The sequence below is a fragment of the Artemia franciscana genome, chromosome 7 (assembly GCF_032884065.1).
Source record: "Artemia franciscana chromosome 7, ASM3288406v1, whole genome shotgun sequence".
Lineage (NCBI taxonomy): Eukaryota > Metazoa > Arthropoda > Branchiopoda > Anostraca > Artemiidae > Artemia > Artemia franciscana.
In genome coordinates this window covers 17931206-17945669 of record NC_088869.1, presented here as the reverse complement: position 1 = coordinate 17945669, position 14464 = coordinate 17931206, and positions in this window count along the sequence as shown.

The window sequence follows — 14464 nt, the reverse complement described above, 5'->3', positions numbered from 1 at the left end:
CGTCCGTTTGATTAATGGTTTCGGAACATCTCCCACTAAAATAGATGTTTCCAATTCTGGAAGTAAAATCAGTTTGGAAGTAAGAGGGTAAGATTTAATTGAAATCTCTGTTATGTGCAAAGCAAGGTCGAAATTCAGTGGCCTAGCTAGAGCGCAGGGGGGATAGTTGTCCCAAAGTGCAGCCCTTGAGCAGGGCCAAATGGTAGTCATTTCGTCAACATTATGATCTACTACTATTGTGGTGGTGAAGACAGGGAAAGGAGGGGGTGGGGGCACAAAAACTGTCATTCTCCCCGGGCGTAGAAAACCCTAGAGACTCCTTTGTCGCAATCTAGTATAAAAGGGTTTTGTTTTCTCATCATTTGAAACTAATTTTAGCTGATCAAAATCAGTGAAGGTGAATTTGCTGGAAGAATTGCAGGGTCCTGCGTCAAGAGTTCCAAAAACATTCAAGGAGCAATGTTGAGAGGTGGCTCATATTACAATGTTGAGAGCCATTATGTGGCTCTCTGCCACATGATGCATAAATTTTGGAGGTTCAACATTTGCTACAGCTCCTCCACATCATGTCTCTTATCACAGTTCCCACACACTTCCGCACTTCCGCAAAGCATGGAGTATATTTGAAACCTTGAGGAGTGCTTTGGGGGAAGAAACGAATAAAATTGGAAACAAAAAGTCTTTCCAACAAAAATTGACTTAAAAAATTGTTTGAAACTATAAGTGATTGTGTTAAGCAAACATCGCCAGTACCAGAAACTCCAATTCACGAAATGTTAGGGGATAGAGGTGGTTTTAGGGAGGCAGAGGAGGCACTTGCTCCAGGCGCAGAGATCTTAGGGACACAAATGTCAAATAAAGGACCTAACGGTTATAACCATTTTGTAGTTTTTGAAATTTTATTTCCGTTAAAATAAAGTAGAGGGCACAGTTAATAAATGATAATAATTAATAAATTATTTATTAATTAATAAAATAGATAATTAAATATAAAAATAATCACTCAATAATAATAATTAGGATATTTAAATAATATATTAAAAATTGTGAAAAAAATCATTATCAATTAATTTAAAAATTAAAGATAATTTTGTTAATAAATGAAAAACATGTTAAAATTTAGGACGAAAATTTGTGGGAGGGAAGTAGAGGGGCAAATAAAGATTTTGTCCTGAGCACAAGAAAGAACAGAACCACCACTGAGGGGAAGCAGGAATGTTTTTCTTAAGAAATCTGACGGGGATAATTTGCTGTTTTGTTAAGTTTTTGCTAGGCGCAATTACCCCTCCCCCATTAATACCCTTGACCTGTACTGGACAAACGAAACGGAATTTCTGGTATAGCAATTAATAAATTTGAAAATGAAACTGATGACCTCTATTAAGATGATCACGGCTGCTTGTTTAATATTTTTTTCAGTGATGATTCTTTTGGTTCGTTTAATGAAAAAAAAAAAAAAAAAAAAAAAAAAACGACTGAATTTTGGCACACTAAGGAAATTCAAATATATTTTCCTGGAGTCAACCTTGAAAATCTTTCATCCTTGTTTCAATCAATTTTATTAGTCCCACAGCCCAAAAATGTATATGTCAACTTTTTTTCTTTATTTCTAATTCGATATTCGAATATTTCTGATAAAACATTTAATGTTATTTTGGGAACAAATCTTTCAGCGACGAAACCCTTGCTCAATCCTGAATCACTCTATACTCTTCCCTGCAAGCCTTTTGCTTTTCCTCAACCCTCAGCCCTAACATTATCCCAAGGTAAGCAAACAGTTCGTAGTAACAAACTGTAAGCAAGGAGCGATTTGGCCTGATAATAACAAAAACTCTAAAAAACGGAATTTTGATAGTAAACGATGCACCAAAGAATATATATTTTACGATAAGTCGTAAAATACTATATAAAGTTAAAAAGTTTTTTATTTATTTTAGTTTTAATTTTCATATATATATATATATATATATATATATATATATATATATATATATATATATATATATATATATATATATATATATATATATATATATATATATATATATATATATATATGTATATATATATATAAATATATATATCTAATGAAAAAAAAAATAACCAATGCAATAGCACAAACACGTAAAAAAAAACTGAAAGAGAAAAGGAAGACTGTCTTCCTACATTAGTAATCAATAGAGATCAGCACTTGAATGAGGCCTTAACCCTACTCATCCATAAAATTACATAGGTCAAACAGCATAGCCATACACAATCAACCATAAAGAATAACCCGTGGACAGGCGGTCGTGTCTTAAGTAAGTATAAGTCGTCATTTACCAAATATTAAAAACAATAAAAAAAGACAAATAATTCAGAGGCAACAACCCAACACAAGGGCTCATCAGGAGAATACACACTTGCAATATATATATATATATATATATATATATATATATATATATATGTATATATATATATATATATATACATATATATATATATATATATATATATATATGTATATATATGTATATATATATATATATATATATATATATATATATATATATATATATATATATATATATATATATATATATATATATATATATATATGTATATATATATATTCTAGTGTTGTGCAAAAGACGGTTATTGGACGCAGGGACGAAATATTCAACAAAAATGAATGTAAACGAATTTCTTGTAAACGTCAGTAACTATTTTTAGGGGGATGAAATGACCCCTCCCCACCCCCCACAGCCCCTGGGGAAAGGGCTGCAATTTATAAGCTAATTTGTCCATTCTTTACATATTAAATAAAAAAAACTAGTTTTTTTAACTGAAAGTAAGGAGCGACGTTAAAACTTAAAACGAACAGAAATTAATCCGTATATGAAATGGGTTGTCCCCTCCGCAATTCCTCGCTCTTTACGCTAAGGTTTTTAATTGTTTTAAAAAGTACAATTGTGGCAAAGAGTCAAACTTTAGCGTAAAGAGCGAGGGATTGCGGAGGGGACAACCCATTTCATATACGGAGTAATTTCTGTTCTTTTTAAGTTTTAATGTCGCTCCTTACTTTCAGTTAAAAAAACTAGTTTTTTTTTTATTTCTGAACGTTATTGAATTAATGCATGTTTGATTTTGGCTCTCCGCAGATAAATTATTATAATGAAATTTTCATATTAATTCTGTTTTTGGCTAAATGGCTTTCTCTTAGTTTTGGTCAGACGATTTTGAGAAATAAGGGATGGGGAAGGAGGCCTAGTTGCGCTCCAATTTTTCGGTTACTTAAAAAGGCAACTAGAACTTTTAATTTTTAACGAACGTTTTTATTAGTAAAAATTATACGTAACTTAAGAATTAACTTGCGTAAATAACTTTTATATTCTTATATTTTTATTATGTATATGAGGGGGTTTGTCCCCTCGTTAATACCTCGCTCTTTACACTAAATCTTAAATTTTGTCCCAATTCTTTAAGAATAACCCCTGAATCAGAAAGGCCGTAGAATAAATAATTTAAATTGCTAAAAATACTTTAGCATAAAGAGCGAGGTATTTATCTTCTCCTAAATACCTCACTCTTTATGCTAAAGTATTTTTAGCACCCCTCATATGCGTAGTAATCTCTGTTCGTTTTAAGTTTTAATGTTACTCCTTACTTCCAATTTAAAAAACTTTATCATGTTTTATTTTTCATTGTTTTTTATAGTAATACTAGAAAACCCCGCGCCCTTTTCATTGAGCTTCTCTCCCCCCATGACATATTCCTCCATGGAGGGAAGATCCTCCTACACAGCCCCCTCCCCTCAACCCCACCTCAAACCAAAAAACTCGCCCTGAAAACGTCTGTACGCTTCCCAATAACCATTACTCTATGTAAAGACTGGTCAAAGTTTGTAACCTGCAGCCTCTCCCCCAGGGACTGTTGGGGGTAAGTCATCCCCAAATACATAGTTATTATGGTTTTCGACTATGCGGAACAAAATGGCTATCTCAAAATTTTGATCCGTTGACTTTGGGAAAAATGAGCGTGGGAGGGGGCCTAGGTGCCCTCCAAATTCTTTCGGTCACTTAAAAAGAGCACTAGAACTTTTCATTTCCGTTAGAATGAGCCCTCTTGTGACATTCTAGGAACAATTGGTCGATACGATGACCCCTGGAAAAAAAAAAAAAAACACGCACCCGTGATCTGTCTTGTGCCAAAAAATACAAAGTTCCACATTTTTGTAGATAGGAGCTTGAAATTTTTGCTATAGGGTTCTCTAATACGCTGAATGCGATTGACTTTCGTTAAGATTCTATGACTCTTAGGGGGTGTTTCCCCCTTTTTTCCAAAATAAGGCAAATTTTCTCAGGCCCGTAACTTTTGATGACAAAGACTGATGAAACTTATATATTTAAAATCAGCATAAAAATCCGATTCTTTTGACATATGTTTTAGCATCAACATTCCGTTTTTTAGAGTTTCGTTTACTTTTGAGCCGGGTCGCTCCTTACTACACTTCGTTTCCACGAACTGTTTGAAAATTTTTGTTATTGGAAAGTATGCATACATTTTTTGGGAGCGGAGAGGTTTTTTCTTCAAGGAGAATTTTATACAAGGAGTATTTTTCATTACGAAGGAAGTTTCTTGGGTTCTTAGAAGAACCCCAGAACCCGTGAATTGGGGGTCTTAGAAGATTCAATTTTACGCGTAGGAAATATTCTGGGGGAACTTTCAGCGAGGTTGGAATTATTCGGAAAAATTTTCTGTTCGGGAGGATTTTCTCCGAGAGTAACTTTCCATTGGAGGGGGGTTTCCAGGAAAGGAAACCCACAAAAAAAAATTAGGGAGGGGGTTATTTTAAGCGAGTGTGGAATTTTCTCGGGACAATTTACCGGATATAGGGGAATTTTTATGGTGAATTTCCCGGCATTATTTGAAAAACAATGAGAAATTGTTTTTTTTCAACTGAAAGTAAAAAAGCAGTATTAAAACTTAAAAAAAAACATAAACTGTTCGGTAAATGAAGGAGACTGCCCACTCCTCAATACCACAATACCTCTTTACGCTAAAGTTATACGTTCTGGCCCAATCCTTTAAGAACTTCTCTTGAAACACAAGGACCATTTAATTAGAATCATAAGCTTTTATGAAGAAAGGGGTATTTGGGTGGCAGCCAGAATTTTTCTTTAATTTATGGAATTGTTTCTGTTTATTTCAATTTTAATATTAATTCTTACTTTCAATTGAAAAAAAAACTAGCTTTTTCAAATTTAATATTCATATCCGAAGGCCCTTTGATGGTCTGAACCCTTTTTTTTTCGAGACTTGAATGACGTTAAAACTTTTGTCACTTCTTCTATAACACCAAATTATATTGTATACCCACTACACCGTAAATCCTTTGACACTAACATGCTTAAAAACTTCCCGTGTGTTACGTATCCAAACGCAGCGCGAATTTTGTTTGTAACGTAGGCAGTGTCAAGTAGACCAGAGCTCTATAGAAATTTGAAAATTATGTAATTTTAAGTTACCCCCAAAAAAATTCAACGTTGTAGCAACACAACGGAGTTTCTGGATATGTCAGTAATAAATCTGGAAAATGAATTTATAAAGGTTTCCTCAAAAGCCATTCACACTTGATCAGAAGTTGAGTCACTATCTCTATTCCGCATTTCTAATTAACAGATAGATTGCTTGTAATGATTTTAGAAGACGATTATAATGGTTTTGTGGACTTTAACGTGAGGCTAGTATGAAAGGACTTGTTTAAGTGTGACTTGTCATGCATAACGAAACGCAACTTAACCACTTAACATAAAAAGTACATATGCAGGGTGAAAGCCGCTTAAACCATTAATTGCATTTTTGGAGCATCATACCTGATCCAGCTTGAAGACGTTACTGTTCATTACTTTGAGAAGAAATTAGCAATTAATTTTCTGCTATCTATGTATTTTTGTAGCATTTTGATTATTTTGTCTGTCTTTTAATTGATTAATTTTCCACGTATGTTTTCTCTCTCTTTTCTAGTGTTGTCTTTACGTGATTAAGTAATGTTGTATTTCCGTTTTCTTCCGTGTCTTTGGCTTTCTTTCAAAGTTAAGGAGCCTTACCGGTGTTTACGAAATAGCATGCATCTTTTTATTTTTGCTGTTGATAAATTGGTTAATCAAAAGGGTATAGTTTAAATAAAAAACAAACGCCGTAATAATGCACAATTAATAATTATGCGCCGTATATAATGCGCCGTATATAATATATAACACCGTAATATTGCGTAATAATTGCATAATTAGTGGATCCAAGCCCGCAGCAGTTTTGTGTGCAAGGTGAGGGAGCCTTTGGACCCTTCATCCTCATAAAAATTTATTTTTAGGGCCTTTTTTGTAATTTCTTAAATTCCCATGTAATGTACCTATTTTTGGGTCTCTTTTGTGGAACATGAACCATGGCCTCCCTTCTCGTCAAAAAAGTATATGCATAAGTGGCTGTTTCACGGTATCTGTTTCAAAAACAAGTGTTTCATTTTTTTTTAACACAAGCTTCCCGTCCAGCAAGCTACGAGTTCAATGTTAATATTAATTCTGGTTTCCAAAACACAAAGAGGACGTTGTAAGGTAAATCAGCAAAATTGAGGAGCTAACAAAGTAAAGTAAATGATTTTATTTCTTTTTTTGCTAGTTAAACTACTGTTTTTTCTCTTTTAGTTATAAAATAGCATCAAATAAAGGACTTACTCAAATTTAGCAGAAAAATGACAAAACAAGGACACAGTTTTAGCGATATAGTTTGGTAGAACTCTATTTTGAAATTTGAAGCAAATCTTTTAGCTAATATGACCTATAGTCTCAGTTACGACAATTGTAGATATTGATATTGGGTGTTTTCATTTCTTGGTTTTGAATTTCATTTGTTTTTAGGTTATTTAGTTTATATCTTTGGCTTTATTAGCGTTGAGGCTCCTCGTTCCACACAGGCAAAATATTCGTCTCCTTTTAGTTTTTATCTTTTCTCTCGCCTGGCCGCCGTCTTTTTTGTTTGGTAATTGTTGAGGCTTCTCTCTTTTTAGTTCTTTGCATATAGTTGACTACTTTTGCTACTTTTCATGTGGCCCAGATGGATAGGCAAAGAGCACGATTTTCGACAACCTACTATTCTTCATCTATAAATAATAACCTAACCTTCATCCATAAATTATACTTTTATCTAGGAGTAGTCCTAGAAAGGGGGATCGAACCAAACTTACATGAATATTTCAGCGTTTTTCGGTCCTGATTGTATACCAACCAAGATAGTCAAGTTTATTCTTACTTCAATAATTTCTCCTTTGACCAGACTTATAAATCTGTCTATCGAGGACAGAAATGATACAATTGACTAAAGTGGGCTCAGGTGACTGTTTCATTTAAAGGTGGAAATTGGAGTGACCTAGCTAATTCACCCGATTTCTTTACTGTCTAGAAAACTGGACTTTGTAAAATTTCTGAAAACTTGAAATTTTTTCCGTGTACTTGCTTATTTGTTGTCTGTATTTACCAGAATTTTTGAACAGGCTACTCTTTTCCGTTTACTTGCAATTTTACAAGTTGAAGATTGTTTGTGGGAGTTTCAGTTATTCTTCAACCGAGCACACTTGTGCTACTTCTTAGATTTTCTACATTAGACTACTGAATCTGGTCTGATTACTGCCACTGTATTTTTCGATGTTCGAAAAGCTTCTGTTTCGTAAACCCACCAAACTCTACTGTCTAATTTATCTCATTACGGTATAAGAGAAAATACTAACGCTTAGACTGACCCCTATTTGTCTGGAACGGTTATCTTTACTGATCCTGTTTTCTACTTACAGTCTAAAGTTGAGCTGGGTGTTCCCCAAGGCTCTCTGTCTGAAAACAAGAATTCCTGTCTGAAACCAAGCACCCCAAGGCAAAGTTTATTCTCCTGATCTATTTATAAATATGTCTCTACGTATCAAGAACATAACCTGTATTCGAACCGAACCCCTGAAATCTGTCGAACCATTTAATGAGTTCGTAATCTTTGAAAATTTTGCAAGACCAGTGCTTCAAGTTTTGTCTCAAATCCAAAACTGAGAGGTGTGTCTCCCTCACTTTCAGCTAGCAGGAAATCTTAATCTGTGGCGTTTGGTTTTTCACTAGTTTTATAAATAGAAAGTATTTCGTATCCCGGCCTTCCAAACGATTTAAATCTTTTGATTCAGAATTCGGTTCAGAAACAGTTCAGATCATTCTATCCCGTCAATTCCTGATAAGCAACTTGTTTCGTAAAATTGGTATTGGTATTGCATATCCACCCACAGCTACCTATAAATTGCTCTTCAAGCGGCATATTCTTGTATATATTTTTGTGGCCCTTCCTTATATTCCATATGTTACCCCTCTCTCCCATTAGGAAAATTTTAATTGATTATCTGCGGAATTTCTAAATAATTATTTTACCATCTTCCATGCACCCAAAAATTCAAGAAGGTTTCAAAGATCCATAGCAATCAACCCTTAGGAGCCACCTTTAAAGGAATATACCATTTTAAGGCTCACCATATCTCGTCTATTAAACAGTTTTCAAGTTTGTGTGGTCAAACTATTTAGAATCGATCCAATGACCTTGCCATTGCTTGTAGAGCTTGGATAAGAAATTGGAATAAGTGACGGAAAAAAAAACCGACACCTACTTTCCCAGAAATCTTAGAAGACCATTCAAATTCTCGCAATTTTTGCTGGAGATGCAGAGGTTCAGTTTTAATGAAACTTGCATTATTAGAGAGGGTGAGTTTTTTTGTTTTTTTTTATTAAAAGGAGCCGAATTTTCTTTTCAAAGCTCAGAAAAAGGCAATCTCTAAAAATGTTCTAGCACACCTTCTAGAAATATGCTACACAAATGTGCCCTAACGGATTCTAGTTTGAGAAATTTGGATTCTTCAGTAGTTCAAAACAAAGAAATGAAAAATGAAAAGCCGGCAATTGTATATGTGAGTAATTGTATATATTTTATTTAGTCTGTTAATAGTTTTATATATATATGTTTTGTTTATATTTATATTTAGTTTTGGATTATAGCTGCTTTTTTCTCTTTACGCTGAAGATATCTTGTTTTAGACGGGCGATATATTCGTTGGATTTTTTGTTCTCTTCGTTTTCCTTTACTGGCCATAGACTGGTTTTGTCACATTTCTTGGTTTTGTCATGGCTGGTCAGTTCGGTTTTAGATCTTTTAATGTATTTTTAGTCAAATTTCACGATCAAACCATAAATTCTTGACAGTTGTTGACGATAACCAGCTCTGAAGGGAAATTAATTAATAGGGCCTTTTTCTTTGAAACAGTCAACCGACACTGAGGCTCACAAAATGATTTAAGCTTCTATATCGCCTTAAACGAAAAACATGATAGGAAGAAAGTGAAACAATTAGTATCCTCTGCTAGTGCATTGTTTGTGAAAGGGAAGTGAAAATTTGTGTGTAATGTAAATATAAGTTCCTATTGATTGCGACTTACTTATATGCAGTGTCTATTTACTTGTTTTGAAGTAAGTATGTTTTCTTTTCTGTTTTGTTCTTTGTTTTTCGTTGTGCAGTATTTATTTTATAAAGGGTCTTGCAATAAATAATAATAAAAGTGAGAAAATATTTGAAAATTCTGAGAAATAGGTGTTACTTAAGCATAAATAATATTGGAAAGTTTGTTCGGTAGGTATAAGGTATCGTGATAATTTTCTTACATAATTATTTTTTTGTCTGTTCAGTCAATGTTTTGGTGCTATATTTTTTTCCCTTGTTTTGTGTATGTCACCATTGCCCAATTGGTCTTTTGTGTGAATAAATCTATCTATCTATCTATCTATCTATAAATAATGAGAGAAGGTGCAAAAGAGAGATAACATAAATTAACTATTTATTTAAGTGCTGTTTCTGTTATTCATTGCGAAACGAGTTTGTCTTTTTTTCTCTTTTCCTGTTTTTTTTTGTTCTTTGTATTTACTATATGATGGTTTTTGCATTAAATGATAAAAAATGAGAGTTAGTGAGAGACTGTGCAAAGTAAAATTAAAGACATTAGCGTCAAATATTTCATGAGACCTCTTTCAACCCTTCTGTCGGAATGAATAGTTATTAGTTATTGTCTCTATCACGAAAGAGCTGAATAAAACTAAGTCAGTTAATGTCTGAGCACAAAAAGCAAAGCTGTAGATAAAATTCTATTTTGGAGGTTTTCCATCTTGATTTGGTGTTTAGGACAGCCTTTCCAATCCTTTACTTCCAACAGTACCATAGCTTTTTTTTAAGGTAACTAATGGAAACTAACTGTTAAAAATTCTCTCTTTGTTGCTTAACTTTGTCAAAAGTAAATTATCATTCGAAGATAAACCTTTAGCTGGTCATCAAATTGATTTCTATAGAAGAATTGAACCAAACATTTCTGCCAAGCGTAGGTTTATTTAAAAAACAGCAACTGTTTTTTCAAGCTCTCATCTGAGCGTACTGAATAAGATAAGACATATTTAAAAATTGGTCTTCAAACAGCTATAATACACATATTCCCGAAGGGTCCATGGCCTTTAAAGGAGGGGAAAATACACGTAACGTTTAAATATTTACTAATAAACAGAAAATGAAAAAAATAAGCAGATTAGAGAGAGAGCGAGCGTTGGAGGGAGAGAGATAGAGAGAGAGAGAGAGAGTGGGGGATTTTCAACAGTTTAAAAGAATTTAATCTGATCACTTAGCAAAGTTTAAAACCTCAAAACTGTACTTTATTCTGGCAGGCGATCAAAAAGACATTATAAATGTACGAGTGCTATAATGAATTGACAAGCTATGCTTTGCAAAGAATGGGCGATTTTGTAATAAACTAAAGGACTTTTCGCGGTAAAGAACTGTAAGTAAGGAGTGACCCGGCTCAAAAGTAACCGAAACTCTAAAAAACGGAGTTTTGATACCAATAGATGTATCAAAAGAATTGGCTATTATGTTTATTTAAATATACAAGTGTCATTAATCTTAATAATAAAAGTATTAGAATCTTAATAAAAATCACACCAGAGGCAGCATATCAGAAAACCCTGATGTAGTGGTTTTAAGTTCCTATCTGCATAAATGTGAAATTTTGTATTTTTTGTCAGAAGAAAAGCGTGTTTGTTTGATTTTATTTGTTTTTCCCAAGGGTGGTTGGTCGTATCGGCCCAGTGGTCATAGAACATCGTGAGAGGGCTCATTCAAACAGATATTAAAAATTTGAGTGCCCTTTTTAAGTTACCAAAAAGATTGGAGGGCAACCTGGCCCCCTCCCCCATCCCATTTTCCCTAATTCGTCCTATGCAAGTTTTGAGATAGCCATTTTGCTCATCTTAGTTGAACGGCCCAATAACTATGCCTTTGGATATAATATGACCCCCCACAACCCCAGGGGAAAGGTCTTAAAGTCAAAAAATTTTCCCATATGTTACACATAGTATTTGCTATTGTGAAGTATGTAATACATTTCCTGGTGGGAGGGGGTGTTTTTTGCTGGGGGTTTTTCCAAGGGGGAATTTTTTATTGGAAGGGAAGTTTCCAGGGGGTGAGCTTGCCAGGGGAAATCATACTCTGAGGGAATTTGCCAGAATTCCTATACAAAATTCTTTTAAATGACCTGCTTTCTTTTTTTGCGTCTCAATTTTACGTGTGGAGTTGTTAAGGGTAATTGTCCGGGGTAAATTTTCACCGGGATTGAATTGTCTAGAGGATATATCTGTGGTGAGGGGGATTTCTCCGTGAGAGTGAGGCCAGATATCCTGGCATCCCTTAAAAACAAACAGAAATTAAATTTAAAAAAAAAAGATTTTCAACTGAAAGTAAGGAGCTATATGAAGGGGATTGCCCGTTCCTCAACACCTTACTTTTTACTCTAAAATTTTTATTTTATCCCTATTCTTTAAGAAAGACTCCTGAAAACAAGGGTCGTTTAATTAGAAGAATAGGAAGCTTTTCTAAAAGTGCTAAAGAAATTTAACGTAAAGAGCGAGGAGTTGAGGAGGGGGCAATCCCCTTCATACATGTAATAATTTCTGTTCGTTTTAAGCTTTAATGTTGCTCCTTACTTTCAGTTTGTCTTCATCGAAATCAATATGATTTAGATGTATATAACTTTAAGAACAAAGAGGAATAAATATATTGCTTAAATAACAGGAGAGGTGTTTTCACACTTCCCCTGTGGGAGGTGTGGGAGGGGGGATGGATCCACAGCACCCATGTTTCAGACTTAGTCCAGAAAAATTCATGGGAATGAAGGAACATATAATTATACAGTTTTGAGAACAAAGATGGTGGGGGTAAATTTAAAGTAGCCTATACCCCTAATTGGAGTTTGTATTGTCTCCTTTTTTCTGGGGAAAAAGGGTACAATCCTCCCCCCTTCTCGCTATATGATGTATCTTTAATGCTAATCGTAACAGTTTAGAAATCAGGGACGAGATAATCCAAAATATCAGGGTGATGTAATATTAAAACAAGTGCGTTTTTCAAGTCAAATAAAAAAAAACCTACCTACCCTTACCTTGATTTAGCTACACCTGAATTGCTCCTAAAAAGTTGAGTCAACAGATCCCTTACCAATGAAACTAATTACTGTATTTGTGACTAATCGGCACCGCATTAGGTTTTTTTCTCACTAGAGGTCCCCGGTTCTTGATTGACAGGCTTTTCTTGTGTAGTGAGGAGTGCATTGAAAGGAATTTTAGCACCCCCTCTTCCCATATGCATAAAAAGTTTTTTTTATTTTATAATTTATATTGATAAAGGATGCATTTAAATTATAGTTATTTATAGTTGTAGTTATTTTTATTATTATTTTATTGTATTTTTATATTATTTTTTTGTTATTTTTCATTTATTATATTATTCTTTTATTATTTTTATCATATTATAGCTATTACAAAGTTATATTTAAATTATAATTATTTGTGGTTAATAAATTATTTATAGTAAATAAGATAATTGGAAATACATACCATCCAAATAAACAAATTTTTCGCAAACGGATCCCCTTCCTAAGAACAATTAAGGTCGATCCCCATCCCTTCCCGAAACTGGATCTTGGCCAAGTCTTGTCTAGAGGAATGTATTGTTCTTGCAGATACTGTATCAGCTTTTCCAAATTAATTTAGTTATAGGTTCTCTGAAAAATGGAACTTCCTTAATTCTAAACTGTTTTCTTGCATACAAACTGACCACGTGTCAAGAATATTTTATTTCTAACAATGCTATAATGAATTGATTCTATTAGAAAACGAAGCTATATCCGTTGTAAATCCCCGATATTTTTTTTTTTCAAAATTCAAAGCAGCTTTGTAGCCAATATCAGTCCAAGGGTGTCTTCAAATTAGGACAAGGGTTTTTTCCTAGTTCCCCAAGGATATGTACCTAGAAAGTGCGGCTTTGTAACATTTCGAAACTGAAATTTTTCGCATAAAACAAACTTTTTAAACTCCTTCTAATCCTATCCCAACTCATCTTGAAGCAATTTTTGGAACCTCATCTCCCTGAGATTGTACCTTTCTTGCCGTTAGAAACCTTTCGGTACCTGAGCATTAAACGGAACACACTGAAGAAGTGAAGTTCTAATGAAATAACACTGGTAGTGCAACAGCACTGCCTAAATAAAGAGCAATGTAAGCACAATGTATTTGTTTTATTATCATTGTTATATGATCTTTTTTTTTTTTTTTTTTTTTTCTTGGACCCGGGCGCTTCGTTTCGAAGGAAATATAGTAGAAACTTCAAAAATGGCTCATTCGATTGTAAATTGAAAGGGCTAGTTCTCTTTTAATATCTGAACGTGATTGAAGGGCAACAAACCACTTCCACGCCCGACCGTTTTTTTAGAAAGGGAGGACGAAGGAGCTTCGGAGTGGGCTCATTTGGTTGTTAATCAGAACCTCTAGTGCTTTTTCAAATTTCCAAGTGATCAGAGGGTGGATATCCCCTCCCCCACATCTCGTGTTTTCCCGAAATGCATCTAATATTAATTTTGAAATGGCCATTTGTTGTCGTAGAAACTTCAGAAAAGGCTCATTTGGTTGGAAGTTGAAAGGGCTAGTCTCCTTTTTGTTAGTCAAAATTGACTAGAGGGCAACATGCCTTCCCAAACCCATCAATTTCTAAAACTCATATAATTAAAATTTTAAGATAACCATTTTTTTCAGCATAGTCGAAAGCTCTAGAAATTATGTCTTTGAGAATGACAGCCCCCATCCACAGCCCTCAGCGGAAAGTTTGAAGTTATGCCAGGAGGGCATATAAGGTTTGCATGGAAAGTGTGGTGGTAAAAACTCTGGAGATTGCTCATTTGCCTGGAAATCAAACGGTTTGGTGCCCTTTTTATGAGCCAAGGTGATCGGAGGGCGCCCCCCCCCCTACGTCACATTCTCTGCAAATACATCTGATAGAAATTTGAGAAAGTTATTTGTTCTAGAATAGTCCCAAAAACCAT